Source organism: Peromyscus eremicus, chromosome 4 (genome assembly GCF_949786415.1).
Source record: "Peromyscus eremicus chromosome 4, PerEre_H2_v1, whole genome shotgun sequence".
NCBI classification, from domain to species: Eukaryota; Metazoa; Chordata; class Mammalia; order Rodentia; family Cricetidae; genus Peromyscus; species Peromyscus eremicus.
In genome coordinates, this window is record NC_081419.1 from 81,485,112 (window position 1) to 81,496,594 (window position 11,483).

At 42.1% G+C, this 11,483-nt stretch overlaps 1 pseudogene; it reads right to left on the bottom strand.

Moving 5' to 3' along the window:
* Nucleotides 1–2,220: 2,220 nt before the first annotated feature.
* Nucleotides 2,221–2,590, bottom strand: LOC131907834 (large ribosomal subunit protein eL34-like; annotated as a pseudogene).
* Between the last annotated feature and the right edge of the window lie 8,893 nt (nt 2,591–11,483).

Below are 11,483 nucleotides of genomic sequence, written 5' to 3' on the forward strand. Positions count from 1 at the left end.
CAAAAATTTAGAAGAAATTTTTAAAGAATCTAAGCAAAAATTGTGGAGCAGCCTAAATTCACATCTGTGATTATTTTCCAAACAGAGTTGGTAAGCACGGGATCATAGGAGCCATACATTACTTAAATATATTTACATCTTTTGTTTCCTAGGCCAGGGAATCCAGAAAGCAGGGACAGTTTCTACAGCATTTCTTCACCTCTTGCAGACAACAGCATAGAAAACTGAGGGTGGATCTCACCAGTTCCCCAGTTAGTTCACGTAATAAACATGCAGAAAGTGTCTGCCGGGCGCCTGGAAAAGACTTAGGAAATACAACCAAGAGGGTTTATATTCTATGAGTGAAAGAATGCCTAGGCAGTGGGAGGAACCTTCCAGATGGCACAAAACCCATGCCAAGAGTATCCCCCAAATACACAATCTATCTATTAGTCGTCTGACTTAGAAATTCCACATCTCACCAGTCATTCCCCGAGCTTGTACAGCTTTGCTGCTTTATGTGCATCTTGGTCCACTCTTTTCTTCTTAGCATGGACAGTCTTGACATCCATAGCTGGGAGCCAGAAAATGGTCTATTTGATTCTCTCCTGGGTCCCATTCTCTCCTTGCAAACAAGATTGCTTAAAATGTCTGTTCTTCAGTGCCATCTGACATGCTGTGAAACTTACACTCATCATGCTGATAACCTCACATAACGATATTCCTCTTTACTTTTACCAAATACCTTCTACATATTTTTATGTGGCCACAAATAGAAGTTTTCATTTGCTTCTAATAGAAGAATTAGGGAGATGTTCCAGACACTATTTATTTAATAGATACACGAATCAAGGCCCAGGGATGCTAAGCATCCTTACAAAAATGTAGCAGCTAAGAACCGCTAGTTGCAGAACTAGAACCTGGATCTTTGGAGTTCAAAGCCAAGACTCATCCATTACACTCTACTTACATACTTAATTCAAGAATCCTATGGCAAAAATGCATTGTACTATATTATAAAAGTACATTTATTGGAAAGCTGAGACAGGTACAATTCTAAATAAGACTTACAAAGTTGTAAATGTCCGTGCTTCCTCTAAGTTGGATCTACATTGGAGTTGTGTGTACTGGGGTAGGATCCATGGCTTCTTGACACTCACCATTGAGATTTCAGTTCCTGAAGGCAGTCAGGGCAACAGCGAAGACCGTTTCTTACAGCTTTCCCTGCACTCCTGTGCCCTCTATTTGATCGTCTGCCAGGGTGGTGAACAGTGCCAAGTCAAACAGTGTGCTGCATCTCCATGAGACTCCGCTGGGAGCTGAGGAATTCCATACTAGGAAAACAGGGCGGTGGGGACGGGCGGGGGGGGGGGAGGGGGGAATGAGGGGGGAGGATGAGGGGGGTGCAGGGATAGAAACAGCGGGACTGTGGTCTTCTTTGAAGAGTGTAGATGCAGACAATGTTAATCTTGTTCTCTTGGAGTTTCTGGTGTTAAACTGGTTGCTGTGCACGCTTCACTCGTCTGTGCTTTCTGGCCCGTTATCTACATTAGCATCAATTAGCATGGACATCCTAAAACTAGAAAGGCTGGAAAGACCATCAGGCTTTGTGCTTTCTTCAGGAAAATTACAATAAATAAATAAGTTATCTTTGAATGGGGGGAGGTACTGTGTGTACTGAGGCAAACACAAGGACAATATCAGGTCCTGACTTTTGACCTTGTCTGAGGCAGTGCTTCTTGGTCGCCAGCCTAGCTGGCCTGGGTGTCCCAGCTTCCGGGAATTCCCCTGTGCCCACCACCCATCTCTCCTTGGGAGCACTGGGGTCACAGATGCGCACCACTGCCCACCTCCACCCCAGCGTCACCTGGGTTCTGAGGAGTCCCAACTCAGGTCCTCACGCTTGTGTGGCAGATGCTTACTGAGTCACCTCCCTGCTCCGTCCCTTAAGGAGAACACTGTGAGTGTTCTCATGGAAACCAGTGCCAGTTCCACCAGCAATGCTGTTTATCTAAGAAAAGGAAAATGTAAAGGCTCCTCATTACACTCCCATCTCTAAGGGTCTCCTTTCCCTGGCTTCACTGCTAGGCAGATGGTATTAATGTGTTAAATGTGCTGTTATGTTTTTAAAATGTATTGAATGATTAGTTAAAGAAATTGTATTTGAATTTTTGACATGTATTTGAATTTTCTCTTCTAGGATGCTTCTTTTTTTTTTAACAGACAAAGCCTTGACCTTTATTATTTTAAAAAGCTGTGTACTTCTTTTGCTTTCTGACTCTGTGCTTGTGACTTCAACAATTTCACAACAATTTTCTTCTTCTCAATAAGGAAAGCTTGCTTGATCCTGTCACGGACACACTTGGCAATCAGGGACCCACCATAGGCCCTGCTGACACGCTTCTTTGTCCTAGACAATCTCATAAGGACTTTCGGTCTCACAGCACAAACCCCTCAAACCTACCTGGGCACACACCACATGTGCATTTAGGTGCTTTCTCAACCTTCTCGGTATAGAGGTAAACAATCTTGTTGCCAGAGGAGATAGCCTAATTTTGTTAGAGACTGTATTGTAGGGAAACCAATGATGGTATGTCAAACACTGAACCATTCTGAGTGCTTCTAAGCATCATCCCTGGAAGAGGAAAAAAAAAGTCAGGATGCTTCTTTTTCTCACTCTTTAAGCTAGAAAATTTCTTTTTGGCTTCATTCTGTAAACTAAACCAGTAGTCTAAATCTTCTCATTCTGAAGAAAATTGGTTAAGACCTGTGCAAATTTTGATGATGCTCCAGGAGTATGAAGCTCCTTATCGATACAGACACACTTTCATCCAGTTAAACAGTGGCCCCAAACTAACATAGTTATAGATTTTGCCATTGGCATTTTGTTTCTTCCTTACAGAAATGTATTTTATATTAGTGTTCTTTAGTGAGAATTTTCCATTTAAAAAATATTGCTCTTCACCAAAAACATCAAAAGACTATTTCTAAATGTCTGAAATCTTGTTTAATAATCAGATTAGGATGACTGGTACTTAACCTTACATTATTTAACAAGACAGGCTAGATGCTCACCAAGCCCTTCCCTCTGCTTAAGTGAGCCTGCAGTTCTGCCTCCCTCCTGCTACAGCCACATGATATCTGAACAAAAGCACCTAACCCCACACTAGGCCATGTAAGCTGTTCCCCACCAAGTGCTGGGATAACGGGTATGCGTGACCACATGGAGTTTGAGAGATAAATTTGCATTGTATTTAACTCAATTGTTGTAATAGTTAATTACCCAGATTAATAGCATCCATTTATGATCAGCATCTGGATGTGTCTCCCTTTAATTTAGTGTTACAGATGTTTGATATCCAACTTTAAGAAAAGTGGAAAAAAAAACAAAAACAAAAAACCTTCCAAATGCCCTGAAGTCTTTTGAGCCAAGAAAAAAAAAAAGAATTACAAATGTTGATGATAATTAAATATTAATTATTTACAAATAAACAGTATAAGCAACATGATTCAAATTTCCTATTAAACAGTGAGAGGACACTAATTTATCTCTCTCAAGTCATTAAAAAACCTGTCATAGCCTATTGTGATGGCTAATCTTGGTTGTCAACCTGACTACATTTGCAATCAACTAAACCCAAGCAGCTGGGCAGGCCTTTGCGGGATTTTCTTGATTGGATCACTTGAGGTGAGAAGACCCACCCTAAATCTGGGCCACAGCTGGTATCAGCCCGCATCAAAGGACATGGAAGAAGGAAACTCTTGCTTTTAGCCTGCTTGGCCTCCCTCTGACCGGCAAGTTCATTTACTCTGCTACCGAGGCATTCCTTCACTAGAATTAGAACTTACTGTGCGATTCCATCATAGACTGAAGACCAGCAGCTCTGTAGGAATTCCCTGGACTCCAGCACCATATTCGGATTGAGACATCCAGCCTTGTGGCCCGACAACTGTGCCTTTCTAACATGAGACAGCCATTGTTGGACTAACCAGACGACTGTGTGTAAGTCACTCTAATAAATCCCTTTAATACATATGTATTTTTCATTCCATCAGTTCTGTTCCTCTAGGGAACCCTGACTAACAGGGTAAGTCTGTGGTAAAATAAGGATTTCGCCATTCACTGACTAGAGAAGTGCACTTGTGATATTTGGGGATGTTCTTAACAGTGTTTATCAAGGTCATTAAAAATACTCAGCTCCTTACACTCAACATTCTATCTGTATGGATTCTCATTACTAGGAGGATGTTTTTCTTTTAAATTTAGTTTTATTCTATTCTAGTTTTTGCATTGCAAAGATCAAACCCAAGACCACTATCTGCTAGGCAAGTACTCTACCACTGAGCTCCATCTCAGCCACCAGTGTTGACTATTTCAGAGGAGAGCAAACCTCAACCTGGAGGATTTGGCCTACCTGCCAGCTAGCTGTTTCTGTAACTTTTTACTGAAAGGGAGTTATATTTACACACTGCCTGTGGTTATGTCTGTCACAGGAAAAATTAATAGTTGGGACAGAAATCCTCAGGACCACAACAGACAAAATGGTTTGCATTTGGTTCTTTTAAAACAAACCTTTCTTTTTAATGAACATAGCAATTGTGTGGATTTGCAGGGCACGATCCGACATTTCAATACATGTCTACAGTGAGGTTATTTCTCCCGTCTTTGTGTCCACTGACTGTCTCTCACGCCGTAGCTTTCCTGGTCTCTGATAACACTAGTCTTCTTTCTGCTTCTTGGAGGTCAAGTTTTAAATGTATGTTTTACTACATTTAATTGTCTAGTGTGAGAGCATCATGCTGTGATTCTCATGTGTAAATCAGAGGGCATCTTGTAGTAGTCAGGCCTCTCCTTCCACCATGTGGTCTCAGGAATCGAACTCAAATCTTCTGTTTGGTGATAAGCACCTTTAGGCACTGAGCCTTCTCACCAGCATGTGTTGACCTTTAAAACTTTCACATATGAGTGATTACATGAAGTTTGTGTGTGTGTGTCCATTGGCTCTTTATTAAAAAAAAAAAACAACTTTTTGCCAACTTCTTTTTATATCAACCCCTAATATACAATAATAAAAATATTAAATTACTGAATAGCTAATAATGGGGCAAAGTTTATACTATATTCTTATAATCAATTATCATAGAGATATTAAAATACTTTCCACGAACTATTTAGAGATACTGGAACATGTTGCTTATATAATGCTAAGTGTGAAAAAGCAGAATTCAAAATGATTTATATAATTCCTATTTGATTTAAAAATACTCACTCATATATACACAAATAGATGAGAGAAGCCAGACACAAAATGTTAATGGTGATTATTTGTAGGGGAGAAATTGCTATTGGTATTTTTGTTCTCCATACTTGGATATGTTTTTAAATCTTCTAAGTGGTGTTTTTATCATTGGACAAATATTAATTTTATTTTAATGCCGAAGGAATGAATTAAGTGGTGTAATTACTATGTCACGGAATTCTTTCTCATATTCCCACTTAGCTCATAGCAGGGAGTGAAAGTCCACTTAGGGAGGCCGCGTACATGACTGGGAATCCAAGCGACAGACAATCACCAGCACTTCCACAAGTTTGGCCTTAGAGCTGAGGCCCAGCAACATAAGATTAAACTGACAACGTGTTCATCATTTTCTACTGTTCTTACAGGAGAGACAGGCTTCAGGAATCTGAGAATTCACATCTCTTCCCTAGACAGGAAGTTCCATGCAGACAACTGTCTCTTCAGCAGAGTTGTTGAAGTTTGCATAATCACCTCCCGACAGACATTTTCATGCCAGCCACCCATTTCCAGTGGACATTTCTGCTGCCCTGGACATTCTTCAGAGAATCCAGATGTCTCTTAGAGTAAGTTTGTCTCCTCCTTGGATTCCTGTGTCTATAACCCTGTAAGTCTTCCTGCTTAGCTGTGTTACATTTGCAAAGATGTCTTTTTGATTCATCTGCCCCTGGATCACCTGTAAGTACCTGTCAATGGTAAAATTTTATTACTCTGGATCTGTGTCTCCAATTCAACAAGCAGGTTATGTAACCTCCATGTAATTGCTGAGGAGGGAGAATGTGTGTTCAATGTCATGGATACAGAGAGAAGAAGGAGGCTGCTTGCCCGTGAACTTCTTGCAGCTGCCTAAACAGAAGGAAGCAATTAAGAATCTCAGGTGTGGAGCCAAGAATTCAGACCCCTAGAAATGGAGCTTGTGGGGGCGAGATTAAGGATGAGAACCAGTGCATTAAAGTGAGATATCAGGCAAGGAGAGAACATAAATATACGGAATGACGATCTCTAAAGAGACGTGTTTGCTATCTGCATTTTACAAGTGAGAAAGCAGAGGTGGAGCAAAGATGAGTTGATTTCATGCAAACGCACATTGCTTAACAGCTGGACCAGGGAATAAACTCAGATCCTCACTCTCAAACACGTATATTAGGACTAACTAGTCGCAGACATCACCTTTTCGAAGCAGCTTTTATCTCAAAGCAACCATGTCAGGCAATGAATGGCTGCTACAGTGCCTTTCACACCATAAGATGTTAAAGGAAAGAAGGAATGCATTTAAAACCTGATGTCTCATTTTGATAATAGCCATGGGTATATTACATAGCATTCTTAGAGTATTTTATATAATAAATTAAAATTGGAAATTAGGAGAGATAGTAGCATAAATCACCACGGCATAGCTGGGTTTTTTTTTTAACCTGTGAACTGCGAACTTATAATCTTACTGGGATGTTGTAAGCCTATGTGAAACAGTGTATGCAAACCACCAATGTAAATCATTTCTGTTCCATTAAAAATGGGTATTTTCTTAGTAGCTTTAAAAGCTAAAAGTGAGCTAGGGATATGGCTCAGTGGTTAAGAGTACCTGCTGTCCTTGCAGAGGACCCTGGTTTGGTTCCCAGCACCCACATCGGACCCCTCACTACCACCTGCAACTCTAGCTTCTGGAGATCCAACACCTCCTTTTATCTTCCACAGACAACCACATGCACATATACCACATACATACACATAAATAAATAATAAAATACATATTAAAAGCACATACTAGAAACTGGCACTGTATGTGCACAGCCCATTCCCCAGCGCTTAAACACGCAAACAAAATCTCAAAATGAAGGCATGGACTTCTTATGTACATTTTTCATGCTTTCTCCATTTTTCCACAGACTTTTGGGGGTACTAATGTTACCAAAAAATGTTTTACTTCTGTCTTCTTACCTGTGAAGGAAGAGCATGGTATGAGAAGACCCAAAATAAACTAAGATCTCTACGGAATAGTGCAACTGCCCCGCCTTGGCAAACCTCCATGCCAGCTACCACTTAGCAACAGTTTAGAAAACTGGAACATAGCTGTTGGTCTGAAGGTCTGCCTGCCCCCCTCAAGGTGATGGCATCAGGTGAGGACTTTGAAAGATGGTTAGATCATGAGAATTGTCCCCTCAGGCATGCTCCTTTATAACAGTGTTCTTAAGAAAAAGGCCAAGAGGGACTCCCTGGTCCATCTGCCACACAAGGATGGAGAAGATGAGGTCTTTTCAGAAACTCAGTTTACCTGTACTTTTCTTCATATCGGACTTCTTGATCCCCATAGCCGTGAGAAATGAGCTCCTGGTCTGTAACAGCTACCAAGCATTCTGGAACTTGGTTAGAGCAACCAGAGCATCTTTCAGAGGGTGACCTGCACTTCCCGGGAACTAGTCAAAAACAGAAAACGTCAGGCGACACTCTGGTCTCACTGAGCTGGAATCTGCAAAGGATCAAAAGCCCAGCTTATTCACCACGTGCACTTTCAAGTTTAGAGAACTCTACACGATGCCTGTCAGGAAAGGAAGGTCTACTGGGATAACAAGCCTGGGAACAGTTTAGTTATGTCGTCGTTCTCATGGCCAGTGGGTGGGAAGAGTGTGGCATGACTCCTGACCCAGTCATTCTCTTGACACCGGTTCATGAGTACCTGCTATATACCAGTTAGCAGCACTCTGGGTTCTGAGAAAGGAAACTTCAAGAACGATTTGGTCATGCTCTTATAGTTCACGTCCTCACTTGCATTAGCCATCTTGACCTCCCCTGATGGCCTCAGTCTAAGGTCACCATCTATTTCCTCCCAATAAATTGATGCCGCAAAGTGCCCAAAACATTCCTAGAAGGCTTGAGTTGGGACAGGGACAGTGCTGAGTGTTTCAAACACTATAGTGGGTATCTCTGTTTGGGGGACTCCAACCTTTATTTGTTTGCTTGTTTGTTTGTTTGTTTCTTTGGGTTTTGTTTTGTAACAATGTAGCATCTCTCCTTAGGTGATGATGAAGAAAGCCACCTTTCTGTACCTTTTAGGGTAAAGTGGCACAGCCCATGACCTTCAGGTCAATCTGAAAGTTCTTTTTCTTGACCCCCATTTGGAACCTATGACCCAGTATCCAGAAAGAAGATTCAGTCCAAGTTCTGCTGGAACTATGAAATTCTAGATAAAGAGCTACTCTTTTGAGAGTATGTGTGACATATGTGTGACGTTCAGTGCGTGAGAGTACAGGTACAAGCATACCGTAGTGCATGTAGAAGTCAGGTGTTAGTCCTTGACTCATCACTGCTTGTATGTCAGGCTACATGGTCTGAAGTTTCCAAGCATTCTCCTGTCTCAGTCTCCCAGCTTGCTATAGGAGCATTAGTATTGCAAACATCTGGATATACATGGGGTTGGGGGTTTTGAACTCAGGTCCTCACACTTGCATTACAGTCGATTTACCCATTGAACCCTCTCTCTAACTGCCTAGACTTGCTAGATTTGCTAGACTAGTAGGATGTACATTTGAAGCTAGGTGCTGCTTGTCATCCTTGCGAACACATGAAGAGAGTCTCCTTGCAAATGGAGCCAACTCAAAGAAAAGCAGAGCCACGAGCTGGAGAAGTGAGCAATTTAAATACATGCATTAAACATTTCTGCCCAACAGCGCACAAAGGCAGCTTTGTACTCAGTTCTCTGGGGTATGAATTGATAAATTCCCCCTTTTATTTCAGTTGGTTTGATTTGGATTTTTCATGCCCTGCCACTGTAGACATTCTGGCAGTACACATAAATATTTTCAGTGAAGTCCCCAAGCACATCCTGAATCAGATGCCGTTGGTGTACCCATTTTCCTGAGAAAAAGACTGGAGACTTTGAAAGGTTAACTCAAATCATTTGCTCAATAACACATAGCTGGCAAATGGTAGTCTCAAGATGAAATCTCACAATATCTCATTACCAAGATTTACATTTCATAAGGCCGTTTTAAATAATATTTACTGTCTGGAATTACTAAACTCTGCATTTGAAAAAGAATGAAAGGAAATGAGTATTCTAGAAACTCACTCTAATGATCTTTTTACTATGAAAGCATAGCCTGGAGGACCACACGAATAACTGGCCCATTGATAACTTCCCATAACTGGACGACTTTGAACGCAGTTCATTACAGAACCCATCTTAATTCAGCCCATGCTATAATAGGTTGCAGGTTTATGGTTACAGCCATAGGTAATTTACCAAGGTCAAAGCCAGCAAAGGGTGAATTTGGGAAATAAAATCCTTTTCAGTTTCATAGTTCTCCTCCAGTGTTTTTTGTTTCCCAACAGTGATACCCATCTAGAGTACCTTTTCCCTAGAATCAATAAAAAATTCTTTAATCAAAGAATCACAGTACCTTTCACATACATTTTTTTTGTATTTATGATAGACCTTAAGTCATCTAGTTTAAAGCCACAGGAACGACCTATTATGGTGATATTTTATTTGTGCTGAAATGTGATTTTATTTGTATGTTAATAAATAAAGTTGCCTGGAGATCAGAGCTAAAAGCAAGCCATTTAGCAGAAGTCTGGCAGTGGTGGCACACGCCCTTAATCCGATCACATGGCAGGCAGAATCTCTGTGTGTTCAAGGACACAGCCAAGCGATGACCTGAACCTTTAATCCCAGGACCAATCATAGAGACCTGGAGGTCTGTATAGACAGGCAGTGGTGAGAAAATCATGTGGTTGTGTTTAGAGCCAGTGAGAAGGCAGAACACAATGGCAATAAAAAGGACAGGTCACACAAGAGAAGGTCTCTCTCTCAGGGGAAGGACGGCAAAAACTGGTAAGCTAAAGGCTATTCACTCTGATCTCTTGGGCTTTTAACTCGGTATTTGGCTTTGTGTTTCTTATTTAATAAGACCATTTAGAATTTCGTCTACAACCTATTGATGCTAGAAATCTGTGATGAAAGAAGGCAAAGTCTACTCTAGGTTTTTGTAGTCACTGCACTGACCCCAACTACATATAAGTCAAATCCGCTGAAAGGAGGGAGAGAAAGGGGCTGGAGTAGAGTAGACCACCCACAGAAATGTGGGTAGTATGAGCGCTTTGTCCTTCCTTCAGCTGGTAAGACTTCACTTTACTGAATGGCACACCTCTGCACAATTCTCTACCCATTTGGCCTTTCCATAGAGGCAGTGACTCTCCTCATTCCCCTGCCTGAGCTCTCTGTTACTCCAGGAACAACAGCATTACAATGTGTTACTCCTTTTGTCTCTGTCACAAAATACTTGAGATAAGCAATTTAAAATGGGGAGGAACTTATTTCGGCTCATGGATTGCCAACTTGACAAGATCCAGAATTATCAAGGAGACAAGTCATTAGATGTGTCTATGAGGGATTTTCTTTTACTTTCTTTTTTTTTCATTTTCCTTTATTAAGAAATTTTCTGCTCACTCCATATACCATTCACAGATTCCCCCCTCCTCCCTCCTTCCACCCCCAGCCCTCTTTCCCAAGCCACCCAGCATCCCCACATCCCCCAAATTGAGGTCTCCCATGGGGAGTCAGCAGAGCCCAGCACACTGAGCCTAGGCAAGTCTAAGCTCCTTCCCACTGCACAAAGGCTGTGCAAGGCTTCACACCATAGGCACCGGATTCCCAGAAGCCTGCCCATAGACCAGGGACAGATCCCGATCCCCCTGCTTGGGTGCCCCCCAAACAGTTCGAGCCAAACAATGGTCTTCCTTATCCAGAGGGCCTAGTCCAGTCCCACGGGGGCTCCACAGCCACCAGACCACAGTTCATGGGCTTCCACTAGTGTGGCCTGTCATCTCTGCACGTCCTCCCATCATGATCTCGACATCCCTCGCCTACAGAATCCCTCCTCTCTCTCATCAATTGGATTCCAGAGCTCAGCCTGGTGCCTGGCTGTGGATCTCTGCATCTGCCTCCATCAGTCACTGGACAAAGGCTCTATGATGACAGCTAGGTTATTTGCTAGACTGGTCACCAAAGTAGACCAGTCCAGGCACCCTCTGGACCACTGCCAGCAGATCAAGGCGGGGTCATCCTTGTGGATTCCTGAGAGCCTCCCCAGCACCCTGCCTCTTCCTATTCCCATGATGTCCTAGGAGGGATTTTCTAGATTAGTTTCACTGAAGTAGAAAGACCCACTCTAACTGCCAGGCTGAATGAGAAAGCTAAGTGAGCTGGAC